The 13,513-nt window shown below is 34.8% G+C and overlaps 1 protein-coding gene across 2 annotated transcripts in view; it reads right to left on the bottom strand.

The window, feature by feature from the left end:
• The window catches only part of LOC118179666 (N-acetylglucosamine-1-phosphodiester alpha-N-acetylglucosaminidase-like), a 381,181-nt gene that overhangs the window by 232,966 nt on the left and 134,702 nt on the right, over positions 1–13,513 (bottom strand). The window lies entirely within an intron of this gene.

Below are 13,513 nucleotides of genomic sequence, written 5' to 3'. Positions count from 1 at the left end.
ATGCAAAAATCAAACTAAATTAACTGAGCAATAATAAGGTACACACCAAACAAAGAAAAATCCCTCACTGAAATGAATAGAAAACAAAACGTTTGTAAGCAAAATGCATGAAATCAGACAAGCAAAGCACAATATCTAAATGTACAAAACATAAACATAACTTTAAAATTGCAAAAATGTACTCACCGAAACTCCTACAATCACAAAATGGCGGCCACACCACGTGCAAAAAAGAAAGCAAAATGTAAGCCTGTTTGGGGCTTCTATAATTAAGACACAATAACACGCCGAATAAATACTAATTCAGAAGTCAAACAACAAAAATCAGCGTTATACCTACAAAATTTTCACAGGACTAGTTTCGATGGTTTTACCGAACCATCATCTTCAGCTGCAAAACCGCAAATGTACAAGATAGGAAATAATGATTAGATAAGATAAGAAAGCCTGGACAAGAATAAGCAAGTGGCGCCATCTGTTGGCGAAACCAGAACTAAAACATAATTTCTCTAAAAGCCGAAGGCAAATTTGGATTGGAATTAGGATCGTTAACTAGAACAGAAAGATTTTTATGAATGTGAAATGCCTCTAGAAAATCCAGTTCTCCAATGGAAGATGTTTTTTGAATAATTTTGGCAGCAGAAAAATTGAAAGTGTGATTTTCGGACCAACAATGTTGAGCAACAGAAGACTTCTGTGTTTCCTTTTTTCTAACATATGCCTCATGTTCTTTGACGCGAAATTTTAAGGCTCTCTTAGTTTGGCCAATGTAAATTAAACCACACTGTCAAGGAATCCTATAAATACCCCAGGAATTCATGTCCGGAATGGGGTCCTTGAGTATAGAAGTTGGAATTTTATTGATGGGAGAATAAACAACCCGAAAGTTAAATTTCTGCAAAATATGTGCAACTTTATAGCTAATTGATGGAAAGAAGGGAATGACAACAGAATTTTTATAATCTCCTAAAATAAGAGTGTAGCTTTTAGTGTGTTCAGATGAGAATTTTTTAACTGCTTGATTAATAATGTTGGGTGAAAAGCCCCTGGCAATAGCTATTGCTTTTAAATAATTTAGTTCTTCATCAAGGGCTAATTTGGAGGAGCAAACTTGAAGAGCACGGAAAACATAGGAATAAAATGAAGCTAACTTTTGTTTAATCGGATGACATGATTTAAAGTGTGGTGGAAGGCAAACCGATTAAGGTTTACGGTAAACTGTAGTACTGAAGTTGGATGTGTTACGTGTGACCAGAATGTCGAGAAACGGAAGAGAATTGCAAGTCTCAAGTTCAAAAGTGAACTGAATAGCAGGATCAATAGAATTCATTGTTGAAAGAACTTTATTTAAATCATCTTTATTACCTTCAAACAGGGTAAAAGTATCGTCTACGTAGCGGAACCATGCCGGGAAGTTTAAAGTTTCAAACAATTTTGATTCATAATAATACATGTAGATATCAGCCAGGATGGGATTGAGGGGGCTTCCCATGGCTAATCCCTCAGTTTGTTTGTAATATTTATTTTGGAAAACAAAATGTGTTTGTTTCAAACAGAGTTGAGTGAGAGAAATTAGCTCCTCAATTTCGATGCAAGAGAAATGAAATTCGCGAAGTCTGGTTTCTAGACATCTTAATGCACCCTCCACTGGGACATTGGTGAATAATGATTTTACATCAAAAGAAACCATGAGTAAATTACTAGGAGAAATGTTTTTAACCTTTTTTGCAAACTCTATTGAATTTTTTATGGTGTAAATGTTATTGTCTAATAGAGTGGAAAATCTAGAAACCAAATATTTAGCTAAAGGATACGAGGCAGTACCTAAATTTGATACAATAGGGCGGAAAGGAATACCACTTTTATGAATTTTGGGAAGAGCATATAATCTGGCACAATTCGCAACAGATGGGATAAGCGAATGTTTTAAGTTGCTTGAAATGATTTGCGAAGATTTGATCGCAGTTTTTATTTTGGATAAGTCCGAAGGTGAAGGATCTTTAGGGATCGGATTATATGGTCCTTCGTTTAAGAGTTTAGTGACACCATCGATATAAGTGTTCTTATCCATGACGACTATCTGGCCGCCTTTGTCGGCCTTTGAAATGATAATATCCGGGTTAGAATGAATTTCGCGCATTGTAGCTCTTTCTCTCGCAGTTAGATTTGGTTTCAAAGGTTTATTATTGAATTTCATATTATGAGCGATAAGATGCCTAATCATTTCTTTCTGTGAATCTGAAACTTTACTGAACTTGAAAGCTTTTTCGATAGGAGCCAAAATCTTTGGAATAGAGGGTTTACAGGTTTGTGAGAAGTTAAAATTATATTTTAGAATTCTCTCTTGTTCTTCTGAAAGACTAACATTAGAAATATTAACTATTGGCTTGATGTTTACAATGGAAAGATTTTTTTGAACTACTTGAACTGGAAGACTGTAAAAGAAGTTTTTCGAATTTAACTGCAAGGGTGTTTTTATGACGGTTAACTGCATTCTCCGTTCTAGACCAAGACTTTTGTTCAAGGGCAGTGAATTTTGGATATGATTTAGCGAGTTCCAGATGAAGCTTATAGAGTTCATGTTCAATTTTGGACAATTGTTGACGTGTATCCCTTATCACGGACCGAAGTAAGGCAAGCTTGCAATTTAACAGAATTCTTGAAACGCGACTCGAAGGTTTTTGATTAGATTTGATTTGAATAAAATTGGGGATCAATTTTTTATATTTACATTTAAGTAAAAAGTCAAGATGATTCAGGAATTTTTGCCGTTTCAGGCGTAATTTAGTGAAACGATTAACGGATGAAGGCATGATAAACAATGCAAAAATCAAACTAAATTAACTGAGCAATAATAAGGTACACACCAAACAAAGAAAAATCCCTCACTGAAATGAATAGAAAACAAAACGTTTGTAAGCAAAATGCATGAAATCAGACAAGCAAAGCACAATATCTAAATGTACAAAATATAAACATAACTTAAAAATTGCAAAAATGTACTCACCGAAACTCCTACAATCACAAAATGGCGGCCACACCACGTGCAAAAAAGAAAGCAAAATGTAAGCCTGTTTGGGGCTTCTATAATTAAGACACAATAACACGCCGAATAAATACTAATTCAGAAGTCAAACAACAAAAATCAGCGTTATACCTACAAAATTTTCACAGGACTAGTTTCGATGGTTTTACCGAACCATCAACTTCAGCTGCAAAACCGCAAATGTACAAGATAGGAAATAATGATTAGATAAGATAAGAAAGCCTGGACAAGAATAAGCAAGTGGCGCCATCTGTTGGCGAAACCAGAATTAAACATAATTTCTCTAAAAGCCGAAGGCAAATTTGGATTGGAATTAGGATCGTTAACTAGAACAGAAAGATTTTTATGAATGTGAAATGCCTCTAGAAAATCCAGTTCTCCAATGGAAGATGTTTTTTGTATAATTTTGGCAGCAGAAAAATTGAAAGTGTGATTTTCGGACCAACAATGTTGAGCAACAGAAGACTTCTGTGTTTCCTTTTTTCTAACATATGCCTCATGTTCTTTGACGCGAAATTTTAAGGCTCTCTTAGTTTGGCCAATGTAAATTAAACCACACTGTCAAGGAATCCTATAAATACCCCAGGAATTCATGTCCGGAATGGGGTCCTTGAGTATAGAAGTTGGAATTTTATTGATGGGAGAATAAACAACCCGAAAGTTAAATTTCTGCAAAATATGTGCAACTTTATAGCTAATTGATGGAAAGAAGGGAATGACAACAGAATTTTTATAATCTCCTAAAATAAGAGTGTAGCTTTTAGTGTGTTGAGATGAGAATTTTTTAACTGCTTGATTAATAATGTTGGGTGAAAAGCCCCTGTCAATAGCTATTGCTTTTAAATAATTTAGTTCTTCATCAAGGGCTAATTTGGAGGAGCAAACTTGAACAGCACGGAAAACATAGGAATAAAATGAAGCTAACTTTTGTTTAGTCGGATGACATGATTTAAAGTGTGGTGGAAGGCAAACCGATGAAGGTTTACGGTAAACTGTAGTACTGAAGTTGGATGTGTTACGTGTGACCAGAATGTCGAGAAACGGAAGAGAATTGCAAGTTTCAAGTTCAAAAGTGAACTGAATAGCAGGATCAATAGAATTCATTGTTGAAAGAACTTTATTTAAATCATCTTTATTACCTTCAAACAGGGTAAAAGTATCGTCTACGTAGCGGAACCATGCCGGGAAGTTTAAAATTTCAAACAATTTTGATTCATAATAATGCATGTAGATATCAGCCAGGATGGGACTGAGGGGGCTTCCCATGGCTAATCCCTCAGTTTGTTTGTAATATTTATTTTGGAAAACAAAATGTGTTTGTTTCAAACAGAGTTGAGTGAGAGAAATTAGCTCCTCAATTTCGATGCAAGAGAAATGAAATTCGCGAAGTCTGGTTTCTAGACATCTAAATGCACCCTCCACTGGGACATTTGGTAAATAATGATTTTACATCAAAAGAAACCATGAGTAAATTACTAGGAGAAATGTTTTTAACCTTTTTTGCAAACTCTATTGAATTTTTTATGGTGTAAATGTTATTGTCTAATAGAGTGGAAAATCTAGAAACCAAATATTTAGCTAAAGGATACGAGGCAGTACCTAAATTTGATACAATAGGGCGGAAAGGAATACCACTTTTATGAATTTTGGGAAGAGCATATAATCTGGCACAATTCGCAACAGATGGGATAAGCGAATGTTTTAAGTTGCTTGAAATGATTTGCGAAGATTTGATCGCAGTTTTTATTTTGGATAAGTCCGAAGGTGAAGGATCTTTAGGGATCGGATTATATGGTCCTTCGTTTAAGAGTTTAGTGACACCATCGATATAAGTGTTCTTATCCATGACGACTATCTGGCCGCCTTTGTCGGCCTTTGAAATGATAATATCCGGGTTAGAATGAATTTCGCGCATTGTAGCTCTTTCTCTCGCAGTTAGATTTGGTTTCAAAGGTTTATTATTGAATTTCATATTATGAGCGATAAGATGCCTAATCATTTCTTTCTGTGAATCTGAAACTTTACTGAACTTGAAAGCTTTTTCGATAGGAGCCAAAATCTTTGGAATAGAGGGTTTACAGGTTTGTGAGAAGTTAAAATTATATTTTAGAATTCTCTCTTGTTCTTCTGAAAGACTAACATTAGAAATATTAACTATTGGCTTGATGTTTACAATGGGAAGATTTTTTTGAACTACTTGAACTGGAAGACTGTAAAAGAAGTTTTTCGAATTTAACTGCAAGGGTGTTTTTATGACGGTTAACTGCATTCTCCGTTCTAGACCAAGACTTTTGTTCAAGGGCAGTGAATTTTGGATATGATTTAGCGAGTTCCAGATGAAGCTTATAGAGTTCATGTTCAATTTTGGACAATTGTTGACGTGTATCCCTTATCACGGACCGAAGTAAGGCAAGCTTGCAATTTAACAGAATTCTTGAAACGCGACTCGAAGGTTTTTGATTAGATTTGATTTGAATAAAATTGGGGATCAATTTTTTATATTTACATTTAAGTAAAAAGTCAAGATGATTCAGGAATTTTTGCCGTTTCAGGCGTAATTTAGTGAAACGATTAACGGATGAAGGCATGATAAACAATTCAAAAATCAAACTAAATTAACTGAACAATAATAAGGTACACACCAAACAAAGAAAAATCCCTCACTGAAATGAATAGAAAACAAAACGTTTGTAAGCAAAATGCATGAAATCAGACAAGCAAAGCACAATATCTAAATGTACAAAACATAAACATAACTTAAAAATTGCAAAAATGTACTCACCGAAACTCCTACAATCACAAAATGGCGGCCACACCACGTGCAAAAAAGAAAGCAAAATGTAAGCCTGTTTGGGGCTTCTATAATTAAGACACAATAACACGCCGAATAAATACTAATTCAGAAGTCAAACAACAAAAATCAGCGTTATACCTACAAAATTTTCACAGGACTAGTTTCGATGGTTTTACCGAACCATCATCTTCAGCTGCAAAACCGCAAATGAACAAGATAGGAAATAATGATTAGATAAGATAAGAAAGCCTGGACAAGAATAAGCAAGTGGCGCCATCTGTTGGCGAAACCAGAATTAAACATAATTTCTCTAAAAGCCGAAGGCAAATTTGGATTGGAATTAGGATCGTTAACTAGAACAGAAAGATTTTTATGAATGTGAAATGCCTCTAGAAAATCCAGTTCTCCAATGGAAGATGTTTTTTGTATAATTTTGGCAGCAGAAAAATTGAAAGTGTGATTTTCGGACCAACAATGTTGAGCAACAGAAGACTTCTGTGTTTCCTTTTTTCTAACATATGCCTCATGTTCTTTGACGCGAAATTTTAAGGCTCTCTTAGTTTGGCCAATGTAAATTAAACCACACTGTCAAGGAATCCTATAAATACCCCAGGAATTCATGTCCGGAATGGGGTCCTTGAGTATAGAAGTTGGAATTTTATTGATGGGAGAATAAACAACCCGAAAGTTAAATTTCTGCAAAATATGTGCAACTTTATAGCTAATTGATGGAAAGAAGGGAATGACAACAGAATTTTTATAATCTCCTAAAATAAGAGTGTAGCTTTTAGTGTGTTGAGATGAGAATTTTTTAACTGCTTGATTAATAATGTTGGGTGAAAAGCCCCTGTCAATAGCTATTGCTTTTAAATAATTTAGTTCTTCATCAAGGGCTAATTTGGAGGAGCAAACTTGAACAGCACGGAAAACATAGGAATAAAATGAAGCTAACTTTTGTTTAGTCGGATGACATGATTTAAAGTGTGGTGGAAGGCAAACCGATGAAGGTTTACGGTAAACTGTAGTACTGAAGTTGGATGTGTTACGTGTGACCAGAATGTCGAGAAACGGAAGAGAATTGCAAGTTTCAAGTTCAAAAGTGAACTGAATAGCAGGATCAATAGAATTCATTGTTGAAAGAACTTTATTTAAATCATCTTTATTACCTTCAAACAGGGTAAAAGTATCGTCTACGTAGCGGAACCATGCCGGGAAGTTTAAAATTTCAAACAATTTTGATTCATAATAATGCATGTAGATATCAGCCAGGATGGGACTGAGGGGGCTTCCCATGGCTAATCCCTCAGTTTGTTTGTAATATTTATTTTGGAAAACAAAATGTGTTTGTTTCAAACAGAGTTGAGTGAGAGAAATTAGCTCCTCAATTTCGATGCAAGAGAAATGAAATTCGCGAAGTCTGGTTTCTAGACATCTAAATGCACCCTCCACTGGGACATTTGGTAAATAATGATTTTACATCAAAAGAAACCATGAGTAAATTACTAGGAGAAATGTTTTTAACCTTTTTTGCAAACTCTATTGAATTTTTTATGGTGTAAATGTTATTGTCTAATAGAGTGGAAAATCTAGAAACCAAATATTTAGCTAAAGGATACGAGGCAGTACCTAAATTTGATACAATAGGGCGGAAAGGAATACCACTTTTATGAATTTTGGGAAGAGCATATAATCTGGCACAATTCGCAACAGATGGGATAAGCGAATGTTTTAAGTTGCTTGAAATGATTTGCGAAGATTTGATCGCAGTTTTTATTTTGGATAAGTCCGAAGGTGAAGGATCTTTAGGGATCGGATTATATGGTCCTTCGTTTAAGAGTTTAGTGACACCATCGATATAAGTGTTCTTATCCATGACGACTATCTGGCCGCCTTTGTCGGCCTTTGAAATGATAATATCCGGGTTAGAATGAATTTCGCGCATTGTAGCTCTTTCTCTCGCAGTTAGATTTGGTTTCAAAGGTTTATTATTGAATTTCATATTATGAGCGATAAGATGCCTAATCATTTCTTTCTGTGAATCTGAAACTTTACTGAACTTGAAAGCTTTTTCGATAGGAGCCAAAATCTTTGGAATAGAGGGTTTACAGGTTTGTGAGAAGTTAAAATTATATTTTAGAATTCTCTCTTGTTCTTCTGAAAGACTAACATTAGAAATATTAACTATTGGCTTGATGTTTACAATGGGAAGATTTTTTTGAACTACTTGAACTGGAAGACTGTAAAAGAAGTTTTTCGAATTTAACTGCAAGGGTGTTTTTATGACGGTTAACTGCATTCTCCGTTCTAGACCAAGACTTTTGTTCAAGGGCAGTGAATTTTGGATATGATTTAGCGAGTTCCAGATGAAGCTTATAGAGTTCATGTTCAATTTTGGACAATTGTTGACGTGTATCCCTTATCACGGACCGAAGTAAGGCAAGCTTGCAATTTAACAGAATTCTTGAAACGCGACTCGAAGGTTTTTGATTAGATTTGATTTGAATAAAATTGGGGATCAATTTTTTATATTTACATTTAAGTAAAAAGTCAAGATGATTCAGGAATTTTTGCCGTTTCAGGCGTAATTTAGTGAAACGATTAACGGATGAAGGCATGATAAACAATTCAAAAATCAAACTAAATTAACTGAACAATAATAAGGTACACACCAAACAAAGAAAAATCCCTCACTGAAATGAATAGAAAACAAAACGTTTGTAAGCAAAATGCATGAAATCAGACAAGCAAAGCACAATATCTAAATGTACAAAACATAAACATAACTTAAAAATTGCAAAAATGTACTCACCGAAACTCCTACAATCACAAAATGGCGGCCACACCACGTGCAAAAAAGAAAGCAAAATGTAAGCCTGTTTGGGGCTTCTATAATTAAGACACAATAACACGCCGAATAAATACTAATTCAGAAGTCAAACAACAAAAATCAGCGTTATACCTACAAAATTTTCACAGGACTAGTTTCGATGGTTTTACCGAACCATCATCTTCAGCTGCAAAACCGCAAATGAACAAGATAGGAAATAATGATTAGATAAGATAAGAAAGCCTGGACAAGAATAAGCAAGTGGCGCCATCTGTTGGCGAAACCAGAATTAAACATAATTTCTCTAAAAGCCGAAGGCAAATTTGGATTGGAATTAGGATCGTTAACTAGAACAGAAAGATTTTTATGAATGTGAAATGCCTCTAGAAAATCCAGTTCTCCAATGGAAGATGTTTTTTGTATAATTTTGGCAGCAGAAAAATTGAAAGTGTGATTTTCGGACCAACAATGTTGAGCAACAGAAGACTTCTGTGTTTCCTTTTTTCTAACATATGCCTCATGTTCTTTGACGCGAAATTTTAAGGCTCTCTTAGTTTGGCCAATGTAAATTAAACCACACTGTCAAGGAATCCTATAAATACCCCAGGAATTCATGTCCGGAATGGGGTCCTTGAGTATAGAAGTTGGAATTTTATTGATGGGAGAATAAACAACCCGAAAGTTAAATTTCTGCAAAATATGTGCAACTTTATAGCTAATTGATGGAAAGAAGGGAATGACAACAGAATTTTTATAATCTCCTAAAATAAGAGTGTAGCTTTTAGTGTGTTGAGATGAGAATTTTTTAACTGCTTGATTAATAATGTTGGGTGAAAAGCCCCTGTCAATAGCTATTGCTTTTAAATAATTTAGTTCTTCATCAAGGGCTAATTTGGAGGAGCAAACTTGAACAGCACGGAAAACATAGGAATAAAATGAAGCTAACTTTTGTTTAGTCGGATGACATGATTTAAAGTGTGGTGGAAGGCAAACCGATGAAGGTTTACGGTAAACTGTAGTACTGAAGTTGGATGTGTTACGTGTGACCAGAATGTCGAGAAACGGAAGAGAATTGCAAGTTTCAAGTTCAAAAGTGAACTGAATAGCAGGATCAATAGAATTCATTGTTGAAAGAACTTTATTTAAATCATCTTTATTACCTTCAAACAGGGTAAAAGTATCGTCTACGTAGCGGAACCATGCCGGGAAGTTTAAAATTTCAAACAATTTTGATTCATAATAATGCATGTAGATATCAGCCAGGATGGGACTGAGGGGGCTTCCCATGGCTAATCCCTCAGTTTGTTTGTAATATTTATTTTGGAAAACAAAATGTGTTTGTTTCAAACAGAGTTGAGTGAGAAAAATTAGCTCCTCAATTTCGATGCAAGAGAAATGAAATTCGCGAAGTCTGGTTTCTAGACATCTTAATGCACCCTCCACTGGGACATTGGTGAATAATGATTTTACATCAAAAGAAACCATGAGTAAATTACTAGGAGAAATGTTTTTAACCTTTTTTACAAACTCTATTGAATTTTTTATGGTGTAAATGTTATTGTCTAATAGAGTGGAAAATCTAGAAACCAAATATTTAGCTAAAGGATACGAGGCAGTACCTAAATTTGATACAATAGGGCGGAAAGGAATACCACTTTTATGAATTTTGGGAAGAGCATATAATCTGGCACAATTCGCAACAGATGGGATAAGCGAATGTTTTAAGTTGCTTGAAATGATTTGCGAAGATTTGATCGCAGTTTTTATTTTGGATAAGTCCGAAGGTGAAGGATCTTTAGGGATCGGATTATATGGTCCTTCGTTTAAGAGTTTAGTGACACCATCGATATAAGTGTTCTTATCCATGACGACTATCTGGCCGCCTTTGTCGGCCTTTGAAATGATAATATCCGGGTTAGAATGAATTTCGCGCATTGTAGCTCTTTCTCTCGCAGTTAGATTTGGTTTCAAAGGTTTATTATTGAATTTCATATTATGAGCGATAAGATGCCTAATCATTTCTTTCTGTGAATCTGAAACTTTACTGAACTTGAAAGCTTTTTCGATAGGAGCCAAAATCTTTGGAATAGAGGGTTTACAGGTTTGTGAGAAGTTAAAATTATATTTTAGAATTCTCTCTTGTTCTTCTGAAAGACTAACATTAGAAATATTAACTATTGGCTTGATGTTTACAATGGGAAGATTTTTTTGAACTACTTGAACTGGAAGACTGTAAAAGAAGTTTTTCGAATTTAACTGCAAGGGTGTTTTTATGACGGTTAACTGCATTCTCCGTTCTAGACCAAGACTTTTGTTCAAGGGCAGTGAATTTTGGATATGATTTAGCGAGTTCCAGATGAAGCTTATAGAGTTCATGTTCAATTTTGGACAATTGTTGACGTGTATCCCTTATCACGGACCGAAGTAAGGCAATATTGCAATTTAACAGAATTCTTGAAACGCGACTCGAAGGTTTTTGATTAGATTTGATTTGAATAAAATTGGGGATCAATTTTTTATATTTACATTTAAGTAAAAAGTCAAGATGATTCAGGAATTTTTGCCGTTTCAGGCGTAATTTAGTGAAACGATTAACGGATGAAGGCATGATAAACAATTCAAAAATCAAACTAAATTAACTGAACAATAATAAGGTACACACCAAACAAAGAAAAATCCCTCACTGAAATGAATAGAAAACAAAACGTTTGTAAGCAAAATGCATGAAATCAGACAAGCAAAGCACAATATCTAAATGTACAAAACATAAACATAACTTAAAAATTGCAAAAATGTACTCACCGAAACTCCTACAATCACAAAATGGCGGCCACACCACGTGCAAAAAAGAAAGCAAAATGTAAGCCTGTTTGGGGCTTCTATAATTAAGACACAATAACACGCCGAATAAATACTAATTCAGAAGTCAAACAACAAAAATCAGCGTTATACCTACAAAATTTTCACAGGACTAGTTTCGATGGTTTTACCGAACCATCATCTTCAGCTGCAAAACCGCAAATGAACAAGATAGGAAATAATGATTAGATAAGATAAGAAAGCCTGGACAAGAATAAGCAAGTGGCGCCATCTGTTGGCGAAACCAGAATTAAACATAATTTCTCTAAAAGCCGAAGGCAAATTTGGATTGGAATTAGGATCGTTAACTAGAACAGAAAGATTTTTATGAATGTGAAATGCCTCTAGAAAATCCAGTTCTCCAATGGAAGATGTTTTTTGTATAATTTTGGCAGCAGAAAAATTGAAAGTGTGATTTTCGGACCAACAATGTTGAGCAACAGAAGACTTCTGTGTTTCCTTTTTTCTAACATATGCCTCATGTTCTTTGACGCGAAATTTTAAGGCTCTCTTAGTTTGGCCAATGTAAATTAAACCACACTGTCAAGGAATCCTATAAATACCCCAGGAATTCATGTCCGGAATGGGGTCCTTGAGTATAGAAGTTGGAATTTTATTGATGGGAGAATAAACAACCCGAAAGTTAAATTTCTGCAAAATATGTGCAACTTTATAGCTAATTGATGGAAAGAAGGGAATGACAACAGAATTTTTATAATCTCCTAAAATAAGAGTGTAGCTTTTAGTGTGTTGAGATGAGAATTTTTTAACTGCTTGATTAATAATGTTGGGTGAAAAGCCCCTGTCAATAGCTATTGCTTTTAAATAATTTAGTTCTTCATCAAGGGCTAATTTGGAGGAGCAAACTTGAACAGCACGGAAAACATAGGAATAAAATGAAGCTAACTTTTGTTTAGTCGGATGACATGATTTAAAGTGTGGTGGAAGGCAAACCGATGAAGGTTTACGGTAAACTGTAGTACTGAAGTTGGATGTGTTACGTGTGACCAGAATGTCGAGAAACGGAAGAGAATTGCAAGTTTCAAGTTCAAAAGTGAACTGAATAGCAGGATCAATAGAATTCATTGTTGAAAGAACTTTATTTAAATCATCTTTATTACCTTCAAACAGGGTAAAAGTATCGTCTACGTAGCGGAACCATGCCGGGAAGTTTAAAATTTCAAACAATTTTGATTCATAATAATGCATGTAGATATCAGCCAGGATGGGACTGAGGGGGCTTCCCATGGCTAATCCCTCAGTTTGTTTGTAATATTTATTTTGGAAAACAAAATGTGTTTGTTTCAAACAGAGTTGAGTGAGAGAAATTAGCTCCTCAATTTCGATGCAAGAGAAATGAAATTCGCGAAGTCTGGTTTCTAGACATCTTAATGCACCCTCCACTGGGACATTGGTAAATAATGATTTTACATCAAAAGAAACCATGAGTAAATTACTAGGAGAAATGTTTTTAACCTTTTTTGCAAACTCTATTGAATTTTTTATGGTGTAAATGTTATTGTCTAATAGAGTGGAAAATCTAGAAACCAAATATTTAGCTAAAGGATACGAGGCAGTACCTAAATTTGATACAATAGGGCGGAAAGGAATACCACTTTTATGAATTTTGGGAAGAGCATATAATCTGGCACAATTCGCAACAGATGGGATAAGCGAATGTTTTAAGTTGCTTGAAATGATTTGCGAAGATTTGATCGCAGTTTTTATTTTGGATAAGTCCGAAGGTGAAGGATCTTTAGGGATCGGATTATATGGTCCTTCGTTTAAGAGTTTAGTGACACCATCGATATAAGTGTTCTTATCCATGACGACTATCTGGCCGCCTTTGTCGGCCTTTGAAATGATAATATCCGGGTTAGAATGAATTTCGCGCATTGTAGCTCTTTCTCTCGCAGTTAGATTTGGTTTCAAAGGTTTATTATTGAATTTCATATTATGAGCGATAAGATGCCTAATCATTTCTTTC

Source organism: Stegodyphus dumicola, chromosome 1 (genome assembly GCF_044657685.1).
Source record: "Stegodyphus dumicola isolate Sdum_Otavi_A_Nest chromosome 1, ASM4465768v1".
NCBI lineage: Eukaryota > Metazoa > Arthropoda > Arachnida > Araneae > Eresidae > Stegodyphus > Stegodyphus dumicola.
Note: the sequence above shows the minus strand (reverse complement) of the source record. Positions and strands in the feature narration are given on the sequence as shown.